The sequence below is a fragment of the Eptatretus burgeri genome, chromosome 11 (assembly GCF_056783735.1).
Source record: "Eptatretus burgeri isolate ZD-2024b chromosome 11, Ebu_testis_v1, whole genome shotgun sequence".
NCBI lineage: Eukaryota > Metazoa > Chordata > Myxini > Myxiniformes > Myxinidae > Eptatretus > Eptatretus burgeri.
Window position 1 is genome coordinate 74,047,202 of NC_140971.1, and position 21,947 is coordinate 74,069,148.

The 21,947-nt window shown below is 42.8% G+C and overlaps 1 long non-coding RNA gene across 5 annotated transcripts in view; it reads left to right on the forward strand.

The window, feature by feature from the left end:
* LOC147017389 (uncharacterized) overlaps positions 1–21,712 on the forward strand; it is a 103,804-nt gene extending 82,092 nt beyond the window's left edge. For 4 of the 5 annotated variants that reach the window (XR_015049478.1, XR_015049479.1, XR_015049481.1 and 1 more), the window contains 4 exons: positions 19,394–19,502; positions 19,980–20,191; positions 20,550–20,693; positions 21,497–21,712. This is a non-coding gene — a long non-coding RNA (uncharacterized LOC147017389). Of the gene's footprint in view, positions 1–19,393; positions 19,503–19,966; positions 20,192–20,549; positions 20,694–21,496 lie in introns of those variants that run through there. The other variant, XR_015049477.1, reaches the window with a different exon arrangement.
* Positions 21,713–21,947: the final 235 nt, after the last annotated feature.

Consider the following 21,947-nt stretch of genomic DNA (forward strand, 5'->3'; position numbering starts at 1 on the left):
GATTTGGCTAGAACGGTCGTCCGAACGTGGCGGAAACCCGTAACAATATATATATATGTATATATATATATATATATATATATATATATATATATATGTATATATATATATATATATGTATATATAATTTTTAGCCCGATCTCTCAATGTTGAAGAATCAGTTTTAAAATTCGAGTCGTCGGATCCGGATCCGGATCTTCACCAAAATCGAATCAATTCTTCTTTGTCACACCCCCATCCTGTCCACCAAGTTTCATCCGAATCCGTACACAACTTATTTAGACATTGTGCTATTTATCGGTTTCACCCGATCTCTCAATGGTGAAGAATCACTGAAGAAATTATCAGATCGGGATGCGGATCTGGATCTTCACCAAAATTGATTCAGTTCTTCCTTGTCACACACCCAACGTGTCCACCAAGTTTCATTGGAATCCGTCCATAAGTTTTTGAGATATAGTGCTATATATCGTTTTTAGCCCTCTCTCTCAATGGTGAAGAATCACTTTAAAATTTTTAGTAGTCGGATCCGGATCCGGATCTTCACGAAAATCTAATCAGTTCGTCCTTGTTACACACCGAACCTGTCCACAAAATTTCATCCGGATCCGTCAACTTTTTGAGATATCCTGCACACAGTCAGACAGACAGACAAACAAACAGAAAGGTGTAAAAACGTAACCTCCTTCACCTTCGGTGGCGGAACTCGTAAACAAATAAATATACATGTAAATGTAGAAAGGTAAAAGGTACAACAACAAATAAATAATCCAAGGTGGTACGTTGGCAGCAGTGATGGTAAAGTGTATAATAATAAACAAATTATAATTCAAAGGTAGTGAATCAGTCATGGACATGCTGTGTACATATGTAGCATCATTGGCTGAGGGCACAGCTGTGCCACTGATGCAGTGCTCCTATTACCAGAACACTGGTACTCATTTCACTGACCTCAGAAGGATGACAGGCTGTGTCCACCCCATCCGGTGTTAATTCAATGGCAGACAGGGACTGAAACTCATGACCCGAAGATCCCAAGCCAGCCACCCAAACAACGTAGCCAACACCAGGCTTCATAGTAGAGATGGTCAGGTGAGTATAATTAAATAAATAATTCAAGCCATTATAGATGGTAAAGCATATATAACAAAAAAATAATGGTTCCCGATAGCATATGCAATCCTGTGCTATTCTCTTCTACAATTTTTTTTTTTTAAATTGCCGATATTCGGAACTTTTGCCTCCGATTCCAAAACAATGGAGGGATGGACAGACAGCAGCCAAAATTTAAGCCCCCTACGCATAAGGAGTGGAAGGAATATGAGATGGGAAAGTAAAAATCAAAATGATGTCGAATTGAATAAACTCGAGTTCGAGAAATAACATTGTGGTTAACAAATCCTTATGGCAATTGAGATGTGCGTGGATTTTACCAGCCGAGTGATGTAACGTGGAATTTCCTGCGGAATTTTTACTCACGCGCCCACGACTTATTGACTGGGATATATTGGACTACAGATGTCCAGATTTGAGTCTGGATGTATGACTTGGAAGGGCCGAAATCTCTATGGAAGGCCTGATGTTGTAGCCAAAGGCTGACAGCCTGATAGCTCGGGTGGTAGCGTGCTTGCCATTGAGCTTTGGACTCTGGGTTCCATCGACAATGGGATGAAACTCAACTACAAGATGTTGTTCTGATGTGGTGCTCTTGCGTCGACACAAGTCGTGAACGTTTCTTTGTCTGAGAACCAATGCTGAACAGGTTTCCTCCAATCGCAGGCAGCTGATCCGACTATAACCGATCCCTGATCAGCCACGTGAATCGAACCCACACCAATGAGGGCAATGCACCAATGTTCCACTCTACGACCAAGCCACTCATTCAGACTGTGGATGTTAAATATCCCATTGTTATGTCTTTAAAATAGTTGGCAATTGTGTGATGGTACTTTAACCAAAAATGCCTGACAACTTAAAGTTAAAAATAGAGGTGGATGTTTAGTCCGATTGCATTAATGGTATTGTGACGTCCACGGGACTTGAACAGTCCCGCTAACGTAGAATGAGCCGAAACGATGGAGGAGGTTTATTTATTTATAACCCAAACATGGCGGTTCTAATCGCTCTACCGCAAACGGGACGAGGAAGGTGGCACGAGTCACTTTTCACTGAGTTGATGATGTTTATTCGTTTTTACTATTGACCAGAAATAACAAGACTCGGCAAGAAGAGGGATCCGGGGCGATTCGACGGGATGGTGTGGGATCGGGCGTGGGGAAAAACACAGACAATTCCAATGAATATAGAGATCTCAAACCTTCTAAGGCGCCAATCTCACACACACACACACACACACACACACACACACACACACACACACCCACCCACACACACACACCCACACACACGCCCACACACACACACACACACACACACACACACACACACACACACACACACACAAAACGTAGCTATTTCTGGTGGTCAGGCTGGACCGTGGTGTGGAAGCAACTGTCCCTGGATCGGCGTCGGACGAGCTGGCCTTGCTGTCGTCAGGGGGGCAGGAGAAACCGTGGTGCTGTCGACCTCCTGGTCTTGGCCCAAGTCCGCTCACCGCCGCCAGGGAACCAGTTCTGGCGCCAAGTTGCGAGCAGGAGAGGGAGGCAGGTCCGCCCGCCGTTCGACCCCATACTCTGAGTCAGCAGAACCCCAGAGCCAACCAAGGTGAGGCACGAGGCTCAGCAAGGCTCCAAGACACGATGAAGAACACGATCGAATCAGCACAACAACAAGTACGCTTCCCGCGCAACAGCCTCCACACCAAAAAAACCCACGATCTTTCTGTCCAGATCTTCTTCCTCTTCCTTTTCGACCCCGAACAGAACCTTTTTATCCTCCCGTCCTCGTCACCTCCAATCGAGCCGTTTATTGGCCCACCACCGTCGCCTTCCGCCAATCGTGATCACGGGGCGGAGCCATCCGCTGCACTGTCCTGTGACGTCACGGCCAGTCTCCAGAGAATACCAAAAAGGGGTTTACGCAGACACACTTACCCTATCCCGTGTCCCTATCTCATTACGTGACAATTATCATTCCCCCCCTTGAAGAAATGAACATTTACTAGACAACTTATCACCACTGAATTGCTACTTATTACATCGAGATCCTGGTAAACTCGAACAGCATGGCATACCTAATTGAACATCCTAATTACCCTTTGAATGCATACCCCCACTCAAACGTAACAGTATAATGATGTGGTGTGTCGAAAGATGATATGCCTGGTGTTGGCTCGATGGTTAGGGTGGTGGGCTTTGGATCCTAGGGCCCTGAATTCAAATCCCACTCTGCTGTTGAATTAATACTAGGTGGGGTTGACTCTGCTTGGCATCCTTCTGAGGTCGGCAAAATGAGTACCAGCTTGCTGGTATCCTGTGTCGGAGTGGCGACCCGTCCACGATTGTTTCCAAGAGCCCAGGAGACTACTTAGTCAGCACCAACGCTCTGCATAGACTATAGAGTATGGTCCCGATGGATGGATAGATCATGTAACACTGACAGATTAAGTTTACTGGGTGTGGATACAGGACAGGCATGAGGGGCCAAATGACTTTCTCCAGCATCTAACTTTCCTTGTACTGTATATCATTGTCACCAGAGAAAAAGGTGACGTCAACAGGCAAAGGCTGAGACCAAAAGGAGCAAGTGCAAGGACATAGACACAGACACAGTCACAACAACAAGACAAACAACAACAACAACAACAACAACAAAAATTCATTATCAAATACAAAGACATTAAACGTTCCAGATACAAGGGCAAGCGCTTGAGACAATCAAAAGGAAATTTACAGAATCTAAATTTTCCACTTATCTGCATCTCTGAGTTTCATGGGAGAGCACGTGACAGCATGAGTTATGTGTCCTCAGAAAGCACTCCTCATTTCAAGCGAGACGTGAGAAAAGAGAGAATGTTCGGAGATTACTTGCAGATGAAGATAGTGTGAATACAAAAACAAGTGGAAGGTGTAGGCGAGGAGAGGAGTGAAAGCTGGCAAACGCTAGGGGGAATTCGTTGTCCAGGGAAAGCGAGAAAGACAGTGACAATGAGTTGAAAATCATTAGGGAGTTTTTTATGGGAAAGGAAGTGACGTATTTAAAGAATCAAATTTCCTTTGAAAAGCTTCACTAAACATTGGCAGTTGTAGGACAATTGAGTGAGATAAAGGAAAAGGGAAAGCTTTTTTTATGGTGGGTTTTCATCCCGGAATTCCCCCAACCAAGCTGCAGCATCACATTCAGGCACAGAAGAATTAATGAGGCATGCACAAGTTTTCAAGGATTTCAAAAAAAAAACAATGGACCACAGTTATGTTGTTTCGGGAACACTTTTTGATCTTATTGTGCCTCGAGCTCCAAGGGTTATTATTCCTTTTCAAGTGCTGGCACGGACAAGATGACCATCTTGTTACCAGGAGGCATCCTCAGGAGCAGTTCTTGCTGACAACAAGTACTTTGAGTACTGTATCCTGAAATTGATTGTACTTGTACATGCATAACATGGAGGACAATGGAATTGGAGACAATGGACAAAACAATGCGGTACGGTGTATGGGATTTGAACCCAGGGGTCACGGTACCGTCAGGCAAGAGCTCCGATTGGAGTTCAAACGAGGATGATTCACGAAGACCCATGCGTTGAGCCTTACATCAGCAAATGCAGTATTTGTATCTGGCTTTGAGGTTGGAGAGGAGGATGGTGGGTTAACCGTCCCATTCGGCGGTTGACGCCTCTATTCATTGATATGGTCAACAGCTATGAGAGGTTGACATCAGCAAATGCTGCATCAGAGCAGGGCTTTGAAGGGTGGGGAGGGGTTGTGATAGCATCATATCCAATGAGCCGGGAAGGGGTCTACAAGCAAGGGGTGGGGGTGGTCGGCAGTTCATATCTTCCTACGCCTTGTTTCATGACTTAAAATCGACAACTCGATAGAACATATCGGATTAGTACAATCTTTCCACACACCGGCTGGCCAGGCCTGTTGTTCGGTTTCCACAGAGAATTGTAGATGGAAAGATCAAATCCCCCAACCCTGAGCATCCATGAGACTCGAACCTACACCAGTGAAGCTGAAGGAATGCAACGAGGTTTTACAACTCCACTACCAATCTGAGAACAGACCCCCCCCCCCCCCAAGGGGCATGAACCAGGGTCAAATCCAAAAAAATCATTACACGCTGTATTCCATGCGTCCCAAAATGTTCATTGCATATACAAAGTTTCATGAGAAATGTTTTAAAAATGTGCCCATAATTGCATTTTTGGGGGATTTGACCTTTTGACTCCCAGGTGGTGGAGCCAAGAATGACTGCTCTCGCACTTTCTTGCCATGTGGTGATCATAACTACTAAGTTTGGTGATTTTTTTGCACAACCGTTTAGGAGGAGATAGCGTGACGGATGGACAGACAGACAGGAGCCCATTACAATATTGCCCCTTGAGAAAAATAAAGCGTGGGGATAATGACAAGTAAAGAAAGTAATGATGAAAGTCAACTCTGTCTCTGTGTGAGAGTATATGAGCAGCACCATGTGAGGCACTACACCATCTTTCTTTCATTTTGAACATAAGCTTGTTGTTTAACTTTAAATTAAGAATTTTGGACCAGATGCTATATGTGTTGGTGACTGGAGGAGGAGGTTGTGGGGGATCTGTGTTGGGTTCAAACAGCAAGTTTGTCATTCCAAATCCAAATCGAAATCCATTGGGACAATACTCTGTACAGAGCATTGGTGCTGCTAAGCAGTCTCCTGGGCTATTGGGTACAATCCTGGACAAGTCGCCACTCTGACACAGGATGCTCAAATGGCTCAATCATCCCAGCAAACTGGTACTCATTTTGCCGACCTCGGAAGGATGATAAGCTGAGTCAACCCCACCTTGTATTAATTCAACGGTAAAGCAGGATTTGAACTCAGGGCCCTGGGATCCCAAGCCTGCCACCCGAACCATTAAGCCAACACCAGGCATAAGTTTGTCATTGGTAGGCTTCAAAATAGACGTAAGATGTCGGGATACACATGCTGCTCCCCATATATTGTTGTGTATAAATGGTGTTGAATGCAATAATCCCCACCTTGTTTATTTACCGTTTGGCATTGTAAACCATCCCGAGGTCTTTATTAATTCTCCCCCCCACCCCCTCCGATTTTTAGCCCGCGCCCGCAAAGTGACATGCCAGGTCAAGCGATCGGTCCTGTGTGTACGTGCAAACGTGCGTGTCTGCATTTTGTTATTCCCTTTTCTCTGGAACCGTTTGTCGGATTGACACGGAATTTTCACCATAGGTGTGACTACTCATGTAGAATGTTGTAATGATAATGATGACGTCAGAGGTCACGTGGTCTGGCAGAGATGTTGAAAAAAGGAGAAAACTTGGACCTCTGTATTGTTGTGGAGCCGGGTATCGGCTGCGAGCACGACCGCTACGTGGAGCAGTACGGGGAACTCTAACGAACACCCGGAATCTAGATCGTACCTTTCAGAAAACTCCGAGGGTACGGGTCCCTTACCAGATTGTGAATCGTCAATAATTCCACCACGTGGTACAGGGTTATTTGCCAATCTTCAAAATACCTAGAGATCCACGTGGCGAGCTACCGAGTATTCACACCCTCGACGGCACTCGTCGAGTCGAGCCGTTAGCGTGCCCGACCCGTGCGCAACCGGAGCGGATGGTTGCCGAAGTCCCGTCGGTCCAAATGTACATTTACAGCGACAACAGCCTTTGTAATTCACAAACACGCGTCATGCTAAGCCAATGGAAGAAACACAGAAACGAGCTGATACATTTAACAAATGGGGTATTTATTCACAGTAATCGGGGAAACGAGGGAAGCACGTAAGGGCAGAGTTATCACGACTAATAGAGAACGCAAATTTACACACAAGCACTTAAACAATTCCTACTTAAAGACGGGCACACAGACAGACGCACACCCAAAAGAAACGGACCCAAAATGGTCTTTATTATCCCTTCAGCTCGGAGGGAAGTTGAGCTGAGGGAGGAGAAAGTGACTGGCTACCTGGCCGCGAGCACGCGGCTCGACGTTCACACCTTCCCGGAGCACCAGTCATCAAGAACGGACCAAGGGCCGCCGATGCAGACCATGCCAGCGACGAGATGAGCTGGGAACCAGACCACGCCAGTGACGAGATGAGCCGGGAACCAGAGCACGCCAGCCACGAGATGAGCCGGGAACCAGAGCACGCCAGCCACGAGATGAGCCAGGAACCAGAGCACGCCAGCCACAAGATGAGCCGGGAACCAGAGCACGCCAGCCACGAGATGAGCCGGGAACCAGACCACGCCAGTGACGAGATGAGCCGGGAACCAGAGCACGCCAGCCACGAGATGAGCCGGGAACCAGAGCACGCCAGCCACGAGATGAGCCGGGAACCAGAACACGCCAGCCACGAGATGAGCCGGGAACCAGAACACGCCAGCCACGAGATGAGCAGGGAACCAGAACACGCCAGCCACGAGATGAGCCGGGAACCAGAACACGCCAGCGATGAGATGAGCCGGGAAACGGAGCACGCCAGCCACGAGATGAGCCGGGAACCAGACCACGCCAGTGACGAGGTGAGCCGGGAACCAGAGCACGCGCTGGTGAAGACGGGGAGCAGATTCTTTCCTACCCGCTCGAACAGATCCACCCAATTATTTGCTCTCCGTTCCTTTTGTCGCTCTCAGGCGCGGTCCGCTCCTCGTGGCCCGCTCTCATTGGGTGGGACACGACACATTCCCTTATTTGGTGCGCAGCCAAGCGAACCGGTTCATGACCATATTTGTGAATGGAATTCCATCCCCGAACGAATTCCGAACACACCCGCATACCAGCGAGCATGTGGAGAATTCCAGGAGCAGAGGGTTGTCGCTGTGAGAGCGAAGATGGCGTTGTTGTAGTTGTAGATGTAAAAATCCTAATGATCAAAATAACTCCGCAGCGCATGAATATTTAATTACCTATTAGACACAGGTACGGAGCCCTAACTATAAACGCATACTTACCGATATAACTGTTCTCTAGGGACTCTGAATGTTGAGTGCTCATGGCTTTCAGATTCGTAACAGTATCTCCTAAAGCCTGGGGTTGGCTTAATGGTTAGAGTGTTGAGCTCGGGATCCAAGAGTCCTGAGTTCAAAACCCACTTGGCTGTTGAATTAATACCAGGTCTTGATTCAGCCTGTCACCCTTCCGAGGTTGGCAAAATGAGCATCAGCTTACTGGTATCCTGTGTCAGAGTGGTGAGCCATCTTGGATTGTACCCAATAGCTCAAGAGGCTGCTTTGGCAGCACAATGCTCTGCACAGAGTATGGTCCCAATGGATGGATGGATGTATCTCTGAAACTGCTCCATGGAAAAAATCGAAACTTGGCACATGCCAATTACTCCCCATGGGGAATAGGTGTGATTTTTTTAAATGGTCATGGTGCCTTCGTTATGAGTCATAATTGCATACGTATAAAACTACATCCGATGAGCATGAAAACTCATGAGGATCATCTTTGGATAAATTGGTCAATAGAAAAAAATTATTACGTCATCGGTCACATGGTTCAGCAGCCATATCTTTTTAAAAAAAAGTAAAAAAACCTTCAAAAATCTTCTTCTCCAAAATGGCTGAACAGATTGAGGAGAAACTTTACAGGTATGACTGCCTCTTCATGAGGAACAAAATGTTCCCCACCTGAGATGTCTTTGGTTACATGGTTTGGCAGCCATATTGGATTTAGCATAAAACCTTGAAAAATCCTCTCCAAAATGGCTGGACAGATTAAGGGGGAAATTTGCACACATGTTGCCCAAGCCCTGGGGATACCAGGGTGTTCATGAATAATTGGAAGGTCACATGGCTTGGAATCCATATTGGAATAAAGGAAAATATATTTTAAAATTCTCTCTTGAACTGCTGCATCAACTGATGTGAAACTTCAAAATTATGATCGAGTAGTGATGGGGAATACATGTTTTAAATTTCAACCTGATCGGACGCATGGTCTGGCAGACAGAATTATTTAATTTTTTGAATCTGCATTCTTTCTTTTCTTTTTTTTTTTTGAATAAGGTTCACTTGGCTGCACCTGGGTGGGTTTGAGGGTTGAGGAGTAGCAGCTGAAACCCGAATCCTATCCAGGTTCCTCCTGATGACTTCATCTTTGCTTTTTGCTTGTTCAGGTTCCTTCTGATGACTCCAATGCAGGACTGTACCTATTTGGTCTTCTATTTGTTTTTCATTGAACTTTTTTGTTTACAAATTTGCCATCAGAAGAGTTGGCTCGCACCATGTCCTTCTCAAGACTGTGCGGGGTAAGTATTCCATGAATACCATCTAGTTTTAACTTGTTATACTTTTTGTGAACCAATTGTTACCTCTGCCACCGAAGGTGGATTTAGGTTGTGTTTTCACCCCCATCTATCTGTCTGTTTATTACTTGGTGAAATAATTTTGCCAAGTATGTTGGTCTGTCATGTTTGTCTGTCTGTCTCTGTCTGTCTGTCTGTTTGTCACACGATTGTTGTATTAATCCACACAGTTTTCAAGCAGTCATTCTGAATTTTTTTGTGTATATCAGTGACTGGCCAAGGACAGCAACGCACATTTTTGGTCAAGATCCGAATCTGGATACTATAATTTCTAAGGTGATTCTTCACCATTGAGAGATAGGGCTAAACCGATATATATATATATATATATATATATATATATATATATATATATATATATATATATATATATATATATATATATATATATATCACGATATCTCAAAAAGCTATGGACGAATTTGGCCGAAGCTTAGTGGACAGGTTGGATGTGTGATAAGGAAGAATCGATTAGATTTTGGGGAAGATCCAAATCCGGATCCAGATACTAAAATTTTTAAAGTGATTCTTCAGTGTTGAAAAATATGAGGCCAAAAACGATGTGTGGCACGATGTCTCAAGATTTTGTTAATGGATTATGACAAAACGTGGTGGGTGGATGAGTTGGTAAGAAGTCAAGAACAAGCCAATTAGATTTTGGTTCAGGTCAAAAGATCCAGCCTGTCAGTGGGATTCAAAACAGGAAAGTGTTCAGCCTGGCAGAGGTATGCACTCTCCCGAGTGTCGTTCTGGTTTTAACATTTATTATATTTGGCTTCGGTGAAACATAATTACCTTCGCATTGTGCGAAAGGTTATGTTTTGGTCGGCGTGTATTTATTTATTTATTTATTTATTTGTAATCTTGTGATTCGTATAACTCAAAAAGTATTAAACGGAATTGCATGAAATTTGGTGGGATGATTGGTTATTAGCCAGGAAGCATTTGATTAGATTTTGGGATCGTTCGGGTCAAAGGTCAAGGTCAAGGTCACGAAAAGGTCAAAATCGTCTTTTTACGATAACACGGTCAATTTTTATTCAATTTGCATGCAACTAACGCCAAAATGTTCAGAATTCAACGCCTCATCTTGTGATATGCAATATGACACAATGACGCCCATACTCTTGTTTCCGGTTAGGGGTCAAAGGTCAGGGGGGTCACGACCTTGAAAAATATGCGGTTTTTGTCATAACGCGGTCAATTCTTGTCTGCTTTACATGAACCCAGCACCAAAATGTTCAGAATTTAATGCCCAATCTTGTGACACAATGACGTCACAACACATGTCACCGGTTGGGGTAAAATGTCGGAGGGGGGGGTGTCACGCCCTTGAAAAATATGCGGTTTTCAGCATAACTCAGTCAATTCTTATTTGATGTGCATGAAACCAGCATCAAACGAGATTACCTTCTCTTGTTGAAACGTTGTATTCACCGAGCTTGCGAGTGAAGACTCGCCAAAACGACGCGAGTTGATTGTTGTTTAGTCCGTAGCCCCCAAAAGTCGGGGGGGGGGTCATGACATTATAGATATGTGGTTTGTGTCATAAGACCATTCATATGAAACCAGTTCCCCACACTCATACCAAGAACAAAAAAAGTAGTGGCGGCGAAGGTATGCGCTCTATGAGTGCCCGTTCTCGTTCACATTTTTGCTTATTGCTCAGCATTCATTCAATGAAATGTAATTGTAATTCTGGACATGATTGTTGACACCATGTTTCCTATATTTCCTGTAGCGGAGCCCTAATATCAGTGTAGAAGTCACCAATGCCTGAAGAAGTTGTCAATGCATTTTATAAAGGAAATCCATCCATCCATTGGGACCATACTCTGTGCAGAGTGTTGGTGCTGCCTAAGCAGTCTCCTTGGCTATTGGACACAATCCTGGATCGGTCGCCACTCCGACACAGGATACCAGCAAGCTGGCACTCATCTTGCCGACCTCGGAAGGATGACAGGCAGAGTCAACCCCACCTGGTATTAATTCAACAGTCGAGGGGGATTTGAACTCAGGATGCTAGGATTCCAAGCCCACCACCCCAACCATGAAGCCAACACCAGGCATATAAAGGAAATAAAAAGATATAAAACTGTAAAACCAAATTTCACACTCATCTCTTTGACTAAAAAAATGGATACAGGGTGATTAAAGTATTTCATCCAAACAAATAACAGCAAAATCTGAAATAGGATCGAAATAGGAGGCACGCATGGGTTTTTGTATCTCTGTAGTCGGAGATGAAGCATCAGTTTAAAAGGTCGGGTAAAAGCAGCTGGAGCTGAAGCACCAGCGAAGAGCAGCACCGGAGCTGGAGTGGAGGCTGCTGTAACTTTCCTGATGCTGGAGCATGTTCGTGTCCTTCAGCCTTGGAGTCATCTCGGAGCCGGAATTGAACCATTGGAGCCATCCGGGTAGAGGAGGAGCATAGGTGGACCGACAAAACTAGTGTCTTACTATAAAAAATAAAATGACCGTTTTTACAGCCATTTTTCCCTGCTTTGCAGGGGTTGGGCTTTTTCTTGAGGCAATGTTTTATGGCCGGATGCCCTTCCTGACGCCAACCCTGGTCGCCTCTTACGACACACAGGGATATGGTACACCTATTCTAACCGGGGCATACACCGGGACCAGTACACTGGCACTCATTTCGCCGACCTCAGATGGATGACAGGCTGAGTCAACCCCCTGGTGTTAGTTCAGCAGCCAACGGGGATTGAACTCAGGACCCTGGGATCCCAAGCCATCACCCTAACCACTCAGCCAACACCAGGCTATAGTGTCTTACTATAATGCCTGAAAATCATAGAAAAATAAAACTGCTGTGGAAATCTCCAGCAAGTTTTGCATATATGTACCCAAGGTCAGGTCATGGGCACAACCCCTCCTATCCATCCTCGTCGTCCCTGCCCCCCCCCCACGAGGGTGGGGGGAGACAACTTTTTTTCACCTGTACATGTAGCACAGTGCGAGTGTTTGTTTTTTGTCCCCTGATTGAGAGAGTGGAGGATTACAAGCCACGGCACAAATGTATGTATGTATGTATATATATATATATATATATATATATATATATATATATATATATATATATATATATATATATATATATATATATATATATATATCTATATATATATATATATATATATATATGTATATATATATATATATATATATATATATATATATATATATATATATATATATATATATGTGCCCCCATCCCCCAGACTGCTCTCTGAGGGAGCAGGTGTCTCGAGTTCACTCAAATACAGAAATTATTAATTCACAATTTCTGAACACAGCTTGAGTGTATTACATCAAGCAGTTTATGTTAACATTTATCGATCCGTACTAAACGAAACTTATCACATGCAACCGTAAATTTTAATCCTTCATTTACAGGCATTCACTAATGCTTACAAATACCACAACATCTCGCTTTTAACTGACATTGAAGCAATATAAAAAAAATATATAAAAGTATATGGAATGAGCACACACAGACAACAACCATCACTGACACGATAATGCCAACAACAACAACAACAACAACAACCACGGATTGACATACAATATGTTTGGGAAGAGAAATGTGCTGTCTTTTGATTAAACCCATCCGTCAATAAACGGGTCTCATATTATATGCTGGTTTGAAAAAAGAGCCGTGCTGAGTTTGTCAACCTCAACATTTTCAGAATCAAAGGCTTTTGTAAACAGTTAAAATGGTTTGCACATGTTTATTATGAGATGCAAGATAAATGCTCCGCACATATGGCACACCACACGTTGTGTTTACCAAGATGCTGAGAAAAATATTAACTTTAGCTTTTTACAAGGGTTTGAGTCTGTGCGTTCAAATCTGCTGGTAGAAAATAACTACTACTACTATTACGACTACTACTACTACTACTCAAAGTTCCTTGTAAGGGAACATGAAAAAACAGCCTGTTGTTCAACCAAAGGTGGCAGGAATTTGGGATTTATCCAGGGTGCTGGAGGAAACCCGCCTACTCTTTGTGAAGGACATTGTGGGTACTTTTATGCCCACCAACTAATGCTAGCAGACACGACACTTTGCATAACGTCATTCTTTGTGATGTTTTTCGCAGGCAGGGTGTTGCATCACAAAGGGATGGTGTACTTTGTGATTCAACGCCCTGACTGCGAAAAACTCCTATTATTTATTAGCTCACCTGGAACATAGTTCAGGTGAGGCATTAGCTTGGTGCGGTGTCTGTCAGTCAGTCAGTCATATCAGTGGGTAAACACTCGGATCTTTTTCTGTGAAACTACACACACAAGTTCAATGAAACTTCACCACAACCTTTAACATCCATTGCGTCCTAAAGCTTGTTCATGGATTAAAGTGGGTCGACCTATCAAAATAGGTATTTACTTTCTCCTCCGAAACTACAAACATGGTTTTGATGAAACTTGACCACAACCTTCATCACCCATGATGTACCAAAGTTTGTTCACTGCACTAAAAAAAATCCATAGGTATTTACTTGCTTACCCGTCATCCATGCCTACCAGTGGTTCGCTGGTTATCTTATCCAGCTGCTACCAGGTGGGCGCCCAGGGGTTTTGCCCCTATTTTTTATTATTATTACTAGCTGAAGGGTCTGTAAATGATGGGCACTTTTGTACTGTTTTTCTCAAACAGCTCAGATAACCATGTTTTGTGATGGTTGCATTATCTAATTAGTTTCAAATTAAATTATTTTCTGTGCACATATATCTTTACAATTTAATTCTAGCTTGACTGTCCCATCCACTTCTTGGCTGGCATATGCATTAACAGGGGATCCTATTTCGGCTACATATACATACATACATACCCACATAAGTGATAGTTTCATTCGAGCAAGAAGATTGTTCTGCTAAATGTCATGCCGAATAGAGATAAAAAAAAGAAAGTGTTTTTGTGTTTGTGTAAAAAAAACATTAAAAAAAAGATAGTGTTTTTGCCATTTTCCTTCACCCTTTCTGTCATTCCTGAATATCATCAGTTATAATTATTTAAGTATACACGGGGTGTGGGGGTGAAATTGAGAAATAAAGAGAAGGGAGGAAGGATGATTGGAGAGAGAGAGAGGGGGATAGTGGAGTTTGAGAGGAGTGGGGAAAGAAGCCAAAGAGGTTTGGGAGGATATAAGAGGAAAAAGGGATAGCTATGCACACACAGATGGAGCATCCTGGGGAGGGAGAGGAGGGGTCGTCACAATACATAGTATAGCCCTTTTACCTGTACATACCGTAACTGCATCCAAAAATCATTGTTCAGCAGACACAGCATCTCTCATCAGTTTACATTCTTAATTATCGTGACATATAATTATCAATTGCTTTTTATTATGTTTTCAGAGTAACTAAGGCTCAAATAGCATGTACAAACATTTCTTATGAGGACATGGACACCAGGGGACGTCACTGTATACTTTAACATGAATTGCAAGGACATTCGGAAATAATAGTTAAATTAACACAGTATATATTGAGATAAGTCTCAGCTGGGATCACAACATAGGATCTGCAGCGTTCTGAGCTCAGCGCTCAGAGGAGAATACCAAACAAGCAAAAATAAGCCATGGCTTGTGCTTTTCCAAAGTATCCAGGGATTTGCCTTGGCTGGAATTCAAATATTTAACATATTCGTTTATTTGATATTCGACCCTGCATGTCAAGTACACAAGCACCTGCTTCGAGATTTGTATCGGTTCTCAGAGCACTTTGATGCACACTGTTGCAACACCTCCATAAATGACAGCAGGGATTTAGTGTGTGGTCAAAGTGCTTGCACATAATGGCCAGTAGGATGTTATGTATCCACAAGTGAATGCCGGCAAACAGGACACCTTGATTAACGTCCCCCTGTGAAGGACGGCATATACTCATCGATGCAATGCCCAAACCTGCGAAAGAGCAGGACGACAGTTTAGAGTTAAGTTGACAATCGAATCCAGACGACACAGATGAAATGTGTGTACACAACCTCTGAGTTATCCTGACATTGAACCTTAATAATATTTGTGGTGTGCAATGCATGGAATTTCCAGATGATGTATTAAACAGAACGAACTGCTTTGGCTAGTTTTTGCAGACATTTTGCACCTTGCGTCGTCGCTCCTATTTCATCAGAAGCATACAAGGATGAAAAATAAGATGAAACATTGTATTTCTCGTTTGCCATCTCTAACATGTACACAGCATTCTGATCGTGGCCTTTTATTTTTTTCAACTCCAATTTCTGGGAGAATGCAAATAAGCTTTGAATCAGGAACAGGCCCTTTGACCTATCATTTCATAAATGTCTCATGAGAATCCATTGAATCTTAAAAGATGCATTTAACCTTCACAAGGGAGTTCAATGCAGGAGGAGGCCTTTAGGCCCATCAAATCTGTGAAATCTTGCCAATATTAATGTACCCCTCAATCTGCAATGTTTGGAAAGCTAACATTTTAATTATAATCTAAATATATCGACTATTTCCTTATAAGGAGACTATTTCATGCATATTAACGAGAGAATTTATAGAACACCCCACGCAGTGTCAAGTATTTCATTCAATTGAAATGGAATAATGATTTTAAAGACCATGTAAAAAAAATCTGAAACTTTATCACCATTGATGCAGCGACTTACACGCCGGTATTTTGCAACTAGAAGGGCACTCGGTAGAGCGCATACCTCAGCCACACAATGCCTGAGCCACCAGAACATATCGGGCCCAATGCATTTTTGAAATGACATGCTACATATCGTTTTTGGCCCTATATCTCAATGGTGAAGAATCGCTTTAGAAATTAAATAATTATCGTATCCAGATCCAGATTCGGATCTTCACCAAAATTGAATCAATTTGTCCTCGTCACACACCCAACCTGCCAGCAAGTTTCATCCAGATCCGTCCACAACTTTTTGAGATATCCTGCACAAAGACAGACAAACAGACAGAGAAGGGTGAAAACAACTTCCTTCAACTTCAGTGGTGGAGGTAAAAATGAAAAAGGATGTAGGGATGTTCCTCCAAAAAGTATGTAAACAAGATAGGGATGGTCACAATAAATGATCATGTGAAACCATCCCTACATCTTTCTTTAAATAATGGTTGAGAGATAGAGATAGAGATGGATTGATTTGTCAGGATTGAAAGACATATTCCAAGTATTTGACCAGCTTGTGATTTTTTTTTCAAGGTCTGAAGAGAGGGAAGAGGCTGCAGCCTGTCTGTCTGAAGGATGAGGGTGAAGTCATCAGCAAATAGATAGAGGATTTTACGGAGAGTCAGAAAGATCATGGATGAAGATCAGGAATAGGATTGGGCCCAGAACACTGCCTTGGGGGACTCCAGCCTTGACAGGGAGAGGAGATGAAGGGATTCCGTTGAGTGGTACACCTTGGCTAAGAGAGTAGAGGAAGTCAGTGTGCCATGTGTGGAGTTGGCCTTGAATGCCACAGGCAGCGAGTTTGGAGAGCAAGGCGGGATGCCAAACTCTATCAAAGCATGAGATACCAAACGAGGGAGACGGCACTGAATTGGAGAGACAGCTCGGTTAGCATGCCATCTGGTCTTCGTGGAAGGTCCTTGACATCGGGTTACACTGCTTACTATTTTCAGGTGTGGTTTCTATTTGGGAAGCAGCTTCTGCACTGCAAATAAATTGACAAGGTGGTTCACATGCTTCACATGAATGGCCTTCTTCAGATACGATGGGCAACCTACACAATAACCTACACCCACTTCTTCTTGAACAGTACGAGAAGGTCAAGTGAGTCACATCGCAAAGATTATCTGTCGATGGCTGTTCTCTGTTAGCCATTCTTTCCTCACTCACAATCTAAAAGTGCACACTACAGAGTGGAGCAAATGCAGCATCTTGCAGTCAGGAGAAAAATAACCCCAAAAATTACATGACATTATCATCATCCTCTACAGAACAGTGATGCTGCCAAAACGGTTACTCGGCTGCAGTCATATTCTGGTCACCACTCCAACTGAAGAAGTCAGGGCAGGAATTTGGAATTTCTCAGGGTCCTGTAGATAGCTTGCTTACTCTTTGCAAACAAGATCTTTAACATCCACCAACTAATGCCAGCAGTTGGGACACCCAGTTCGATGCCCGTTTGAGGGACAGCACACACATTGATGACTCACTCTGGCCATGAAACACTGGGATGACAGTTTATAGCTGGGTTAAGATTCAAACCCAGGCGAGACAGCGTTGACGTAACAGTGCACACCTCTAGGGCCTCGGCCATCCTGCCAGTCCTGTGATGTTTTCAACAAATTCAATTATACAAGAGTTGATTTTCTAATTAACCTTTTCTACATGATCTCTATCCTTGTGTTTGCAAATTATTTCATAAAATTGTTTGTGCACTAAACTTATCACATTCACCCTCCATTGTTTTAATTTATTTATCATAAATTTGGTCCATTTTTCTGAAGACAATTTCCTAATAAAGACAATTTCCAGTTCACAGCTATCTCTGTAACTGTGTCAAATGTAATTAAATATAATTAATGATCATTCAGAACAAGTTTTGTTTCTTCAACAAATAATGAGAATGAGAATTATACAACTTCCACCTGCTAATTTGCCCCATTCCAATTGAACAACTTACTTTTAGAAGCTTTCTTCAAAAAGGCATGATAATGTCTCGTTCTCAAATAACATTCAAGTGGAATAAAGCTGAAGCTGGAAAAAAAAAACACGATACCAGAACCACTGGAAAAATAAAACAAAGCTGGAAAAAACGATATTTTTACTTTTTGGGCAACTCCTGTATATGAGTTGTCACCGTTTTATGCTTCTTCTTCTGCTCTCCCTTTCTTCTCCTCCTCCTCCTTCTTCTTTTTCATCTTTCTTTCGACTTTTTCTTCCTCATTTAAATGCAGTATGTTTCAATAACTTGGCTCAAATTACTATTACGACTGTATTACATTGCAGGATGAGGGCATTAGAAGACATTAGTGCACTTTTAAACGAATTCCTAAGCCTGGTGTTGGCTTAGTGGTTAGGGTGGCTGGCTTGGGATCTTCGGGTCCTGAATTTGAGCCCTGTTGGCTGTTGAATTAACACCAGGTGGGGTTGACTCAGCCTGTCATCCTTCTGAAGTCGGTGAAATGAGTGCCAGTGTACTGGTATGGGGCACAGCATCAGTGGCATAGTTGTGCCCCAACAAAATGACAGCTACCTGGCAGCCAAGTTGACATACGCAAAAAGAAGAAGAAGAAGAAATTTCCATAGCATTTGCACACAGTATGTGTGAATCTGTAATTTGTTCAGGGTACTGGCAATAGTTTTATCACTGTGGGACCTTTAATGTCCACCAACTCATGCTGGTAGACAGGACACCGAGCTTAACGTCCAGGACGACACCAGGATGTGAAGCACCAGGATGAGTTAACAACTGGGCCCGGATTTGAACCCGGCCGAGACAGCTCAGAGTTGAGTGTGTGTACATTTAGGTCTGGGCTATCCTGCCATCCGTGCACTTGCACTAAAATGCCTCCTCTCTCAGTGAACCATGGGGAAATTTTTTTTTAACCCCCAGCCCCTCCACCCCAACACCAATCAGTGTCACAAATTTAAATGCAAGAAATGCACTGTGTTGATTGCTATTTCCTGCCCAGCTGAACATCTTGAGCAAAAAAATGGAATATCTTAATACTTTTGGAAACTCCAAATGAATAAACCGTTTGGCACTTGTTTGATAAATTAGTTCCACTTCATGGGCTTCCTGACTTTTATTTTCGACTCGACGGCTTTAGATTCGGTGTTTCAGGGAACATGCACACGTGTGTGTGTGTGTGTGTGTGTGTGTGTGTGTGTGTGTGTGTGTGTGTGTGTGTGTGTGTGTGTGTGTGTGTGTGAAGATCTTGGAAAGTTACATGGTAAATGAGAGGGATCATGTCTTGAGTTGAGTTCTGTTCATCACAGGACAGATACAGGGAAATTGAGGGTATGAGAAGCATGAGCGGACAAGAACAAGAACACTGAAACTCCAACTTTCTTCTCGTCACAGTGATATTTGGAAGCAGCTCAAAGAGTAATTGATTTCACATCTTGGTTTCTCTCATTTCCTCATTTCCTCCCTTTTATTGTGGTATTCATCCTTTGCCATCTGAAATTCCTTTTTTTTTCTTCTGTGCTCTTTGTGCCTCTGGCTTTGTGTTTCTGTTCTGTCTTTTACACCGCCCCTTACTTTTCAAGTCTTATCCCATGGTGTCCTCTTTAGCCTGTTTATCTATGTTCCTTGGTCCTCCTCTTATGTTCTTCCCAGAATAGGCTGCACAACACAAAACTTTGTTCCCCGTCCTTTCCTCCGCTCACCCCCTTCTGACCTTTCCTCCCACACCGAACACCAACCTCTTCCAATCCCGTTCCAATTCTACTTCCTTTCGTTTCTTTTCCCAGAAAACAAAACACAACGTTATCATCTCTTTTCTCTCAAAGTTTTTTGATTATTTTACTTTTCCCCTCCCTGTTGAGTTTCCCCATCGTTCTTTTTTTTTTGTTCTTCCAGGAACATTTACAATGCCACCCTGGTTATTCCACTCCCATCTTTCTCCTATATAAGCCAGCCCTGTTCTCTCTCTCTCTCCATCAAACGATTTCCATCTGCTCAAGGATTCGTGCATCTCTCGACTACTCCACAAATCGAATCCACCATGAAGCTCAACGTTTTGATCATTGCTTCTCTGCTCTGCCTCCTCATTATCTCTCTTCCCTCTGCAGGTTTGAATTTCTCTCTCTGTCTCTGTCTCTGTCTCTGTCTCTCTCTCTGTCTGTCTCTGTCTGTCTCTCTCTCTCTGTCTCTCTGTCTCTCTCTCTGTCTGTCTCTGTCTGTCTCTCTCTCTGTCTGTCTCTGTCTCTGTCTCTGTCTCTGTCTCTGTCTCTGTCTCTGTCTCTGTCTCTGTCTCTGTCTCTGTCTCTCTCTCTGTCTCTGTCTCTGTCTCTCTCTCTCTCTCTCTCTCTCTCTCTCTCTCTCTCTCTCTCTCTCTCTCTCTCTCTCTCTCTCTCTCTCTCTCTCTCTCTCTCTCGCATGATTGTGATAACTTATGATTGTGATAACTTATCTAAATTGTTCCCACAGAGGGTGGACCCATTAAGATGAATCGTCGTGGTGGTCGCATGAAGTGGCGGATAAACGCTCTGGGACGTGCTCGTGCCTTGCGATCCAGGCAAGGTCCATTTAGGCGTCCAATTTCCTCGATGCACCGAATCCCGATCATTTAAGGTAGGATTTCTTTTTGGATTCGGTTTGTACTGAAATACATAAATTAGATAATATGATATCACATCGTTTTGCTTTCAGCTCATTCCTATCTTCACGTACATCTTGTGATGTGCGGCACATTGTTCAGGCATTGTCGTGCGTCCCCAAGCGAAACAAGACGTACAGCAATAGAAATTGTATTAGGTTCTCATTGCGCTGTGCAAACACCTGCTTAATGTGGCCAAAATTTTATTGCAAGTTCTACATTTTGAAAGATGCAAAATCCAAATTGCCATGTTGGACACTTGCTTTGTGCAATGGCTGACTAAATATTACAATTTCTGTTGCGCATTAATATTTATTAATTAGCAGTGTATATAAACGATTAAATTTATTGGACAGTGAGTGTGCACATGATCTGAAATGGTTATAGTATCACATTTGGAACCCGATCAAAGCCAGATTTGAATGCTCAGCCTTTTGATAAAGTTTATTACCCATATACTGTATATATATATATATATCTATATATATATATATATAAATATATATATATATATATATATATATATATGTATGTATATGTATATATGTATGTATGTATGTATATGTATATGTATATGTATATGTATATATGTATGTATGTATATGTATATGTATGTATATGTATATATGTATATGTATATATGTATATATATATATATATATATATATATATATATATATATATATATATATATATATATATATATATATTTCTATATACATATGTACAATTGCATTTTCAGAAAGTTTAAAACAGTTTTGTTTGTGATTCCATGCAGAAGGAAAACCCAGACAACGCGATTAAAGTCCTCGAGGAGAAACGATGCCTGCAATGGGGCTCCAGCCATGATTGATATGATGTTTCAGTATTTTGCACATCTACCACCTGGATAGACACTAATATTATAGCTCTGAATGGTGCATTGTTTACACTGCAGATGTACGCACATTATTTTGTAATTTTCTGTTTGAATAAATATGTTACGGACACACAACACGTTGGTGTGCACACCATTTGTTTGGGGTGGTGGTGGTGGTCGTATGGCAGCTTAGCTGCCAGGGTAGCTATCATTTCTTGAAGCGCGACTGTGTCGCTGATGCAGTGCCCCTCTACCAGTACACACATTGGAACTGGTGCTCATTTCACCGACCTCGGAAGGATGACAGGCTGAGTCAACCCCCTGGTGTATTAATTCAGCGGTCGACGGGGCTTGAACTCAGGACCCGAGG